Source organism: Manihot esculenta, chromosome 12, assembly GCF_001659605.2.
Source record: "Manihot esculenta cultivar AM560-2 chromosome 12, M.esculenta_v8, whole genome shotgun sequence".
Classification (NCBI taxonomy): domain Eukaryota; kingdom Viridiplantae; phylum Streptophyta; class Magnoliopsida; order Malpighiales; family Euphorbiaceae; genus Manihot; species Manihot esculenta.
The window spans coordinates 17,799,486-17,802,538 of NC_035172.2; the positions used below are offsets into that span (position 1 = coordinate 17,799,486).

General features: G+C 29.6%; 1 pseudogene; it reads left to right on the top strand.

Moving 5' to 3' along the window:
• The first annotated feature begins 211 nt into the window (after positions 1 to 211).
• Positions 212 to 1,708, top strand: LOC122725267 (annotated as a pseudogene).
• The last annotated feature ends 1,345 nt before the right edge of the window (positions 1,709 to 3,053 follow it).

Sequence of the window (3,053 nt, forward strand, 5' to 3'; positions counted from 1 at the left end):
ACTACTGGCGCCTCTTCTTCCTTCTGAATTGGGTTTGGATCGTGGGTTGTGAGACACTTAGGTCTCTAGGGTTTTTCTTTGATGATGATTTTGTTTGTTTGGGCCTTAGAGATCTAATAATTTTAGGACCTGCCTTCTTTGGCTTGAACTTGTATCATTATATTGGGACATGTAATTTCTTGATATTTTAATGAATATCTTTTATCTCTGACAAAAAATAAGACAAAGGGATGATGTGCTACTCCAATTGGAGGAGGAGTATGGGAAGCTCAAAGATAAACTAAAGTGGAAGACAGAGCAATTCAAACATCTTGAAGAAGCACATGAAAAGCTCCGGAATCAGTTTACTGAATGCAAGAAAGAGTGGGAACTGGAGAAGTCTGCACTAGTTGATGAGATTTGTTCACTGCAGACAAGCTTAGATTCTCAAACCAGGATCTCGAAAGATCTTCAAAACCAGTTAAAGATGTGCAACCAAGCGCTAGCTCATGAAGAAAGCAGGAGAAAGTATCTGGAAACTGAAATTTGTGAATATAGATCATGCTTTGAGAATGTTTTCACCGAGTACCAAGATGCAAAGTCACAACTGGAGTGCTTGACTTCTCAGAGGGACAAAGAAATTGCAGCTCTTAGACATTCATTGGGCACAAAAGAGACATTTTACAAAGAAATTGAATACCGAGCTGAGAAATTAGAGCAAGAAAATCAAGAGTTATTGACTTCCCTTAAAGAACTCCAGGAAGCTCAGATTCAGGAAGTGGGAAATTCTTCTTCTTTGGCAAAACTGCGAAACAAGCTCAAAAGAGTGGAACAGATGCACCAAGATTGTTCTGCAAATCTTAGAGCTAAAGAAGCTGAATGGAGCTCTCAACTGGAAAAATTGACTAAAGAGCTGAATGGTTATAGGTCTGCACTAGAGAGCAAAGAAACTTTGTGATGCCTTAGACACGGCAAATTCAGAATTGGCCACAGAACGTGAGAAGGCAGTTTCTTTGTCAAAAAAGGCTGCATGCTTAGATATTATTGAGAAAAAGCGGCAATTGATGGAGAAAGAGCTTGAGCGGTACAATGAAATGCTTGAGGAATCATCCAGGCAGCAACTTCGCTTAGAAGAGCAAGCTTTGGACATGGAAACTGACTCCAAAGAAAAACTTAGGGAAGTTCGTGATGCATTGGATGCTGCAAATTCTGAATTGCATGAAAAGCGTGAGAAGGCAGCATCTTTATCGATGAGGGTTGAGTCCTATGAAGAGATGCAGAATCTGATGCAGAAAGAACTTGAGAGTTATAAACAAATGATTGAGGAATCATCCAAGTGCCAATTTCGCTTACAGAAGCAAGCTTTACAGAAGGAGAGTGATTCTCAGGAGAAACTTCAAGAAATTTGTGCTGCCTTAGACAAAGCAAACTCTGAACTGGCATTGAAAATTTGTGAAGGACAAGCTGTTGAATTTGAATTGTGGATATGGAAATCTATTGCTCAGCGCTTAAATGATGACCTTGAAGAAAATCAGGCACTGCGTAAAGAATTAGAAACTTCACTTCTTGCACAAGTAGAAGATGGAGAAGCCTTGAAACAAGAGCTTAAAACAAGAGAGTCAACTTAAATTTAAAATCTTGTATTCCAATCCCCTACTTTTTCTACTAGAAAAAACACCTTTCAGTTGAAATAAAATTCAACTTAAATTTAAAAATTTAATTCAATCAATTTAATATGAAATTTATTTTTTATTTTTTTTAAAGAAATTTAATTTAATTTATTTAGTTTTATTACAAAGAAAATAATTTTTTTCCTGTAAATCAGTGATATTTTATATTCTCTTAAAGTGTATGTATTGATATATTTTTTTATGAAAAAGGGTTTATGAAAGACCGTTGATATTTATTTTTACGAAAAAGTATTTGATATTTATTTTTGTTGATTAAATAGATAGTGATATGTTGAAATTTATTTTTATTGATTTTGGTAATTAATTTTGAGATATTAATATTAAATAAATAGTGATATAATATAATAATCGTCAAGACTCGCCTCTCAATCTATAAGACCTTTAAAGTATATTATATATTAAATCATTTTTATGTGTAAATTATAATAACTCTTATTAATTAGTCAGTACGAATTAAATTTTTAGGAGATACGATAATTAATTATATTTTCTTATAATATAAAGTGAATGATCGCAGAGAAAATATACATATTTTTACATAACTATTCTTGATTTCTAAACAATTATTTATATTCGTCGTTGTTTTTAATTTACTCATTTGAGAATAGGAGTGGAGGATTAGAGTGGTTGCAATCAATGTCAACCACCTTGCATCTTTTTTCTACATAGGAACCAATTGCGATACAGTTTAGTTTCGAGCGCGTTACATAAAAACTAATTTAATTTTAAGATTTAAATTTGTGTGGGAACTAATTGCAGTTTGGATATATATTAATTTTAGCTTATTTCTTATTAGGTCATTTAAGATGTGAATATTGACTAGTAATGAAATTGTAGGAATAAAAAATGCTACTTTTGTTTCATAATCTTAAAGTACTTTCGTTTTAATTTAGATATTTTGACTGTAAATCTATCATAATATTTCAACCAAATTAGTTAAAGCTGGTTAAGTTTGGACGATAGTTTATTTTAAATTGCAATGATTAATAAATATGTATAATTGTTGTTATTAATATATAAAATGATGAATAAAAATATATATAATATATATAAATTCATAATTTATTGTATAATATATAAGTTTTAAATATATGATTAGTAATTAAATATAATATATTCTTTTAATGTATATTATATAAAAGTAAATAAACATTATAATAAATATAATTATTTTTATAATATTTATTTTATATGTATAAATAATTTATTAATATATATTATCATTTATTTTATTGTGAAAATTTTTATAATTAAATAACCTAAATAAAAAGTAAAATCTCATGAAAAAAACTTTAAAATTAGAGTAGATTAAAAGAACAGCTATTAAGACATTTATACCTCTATTTTACCGACAATTTTCAATTTTAATAAAAAAATTAAATT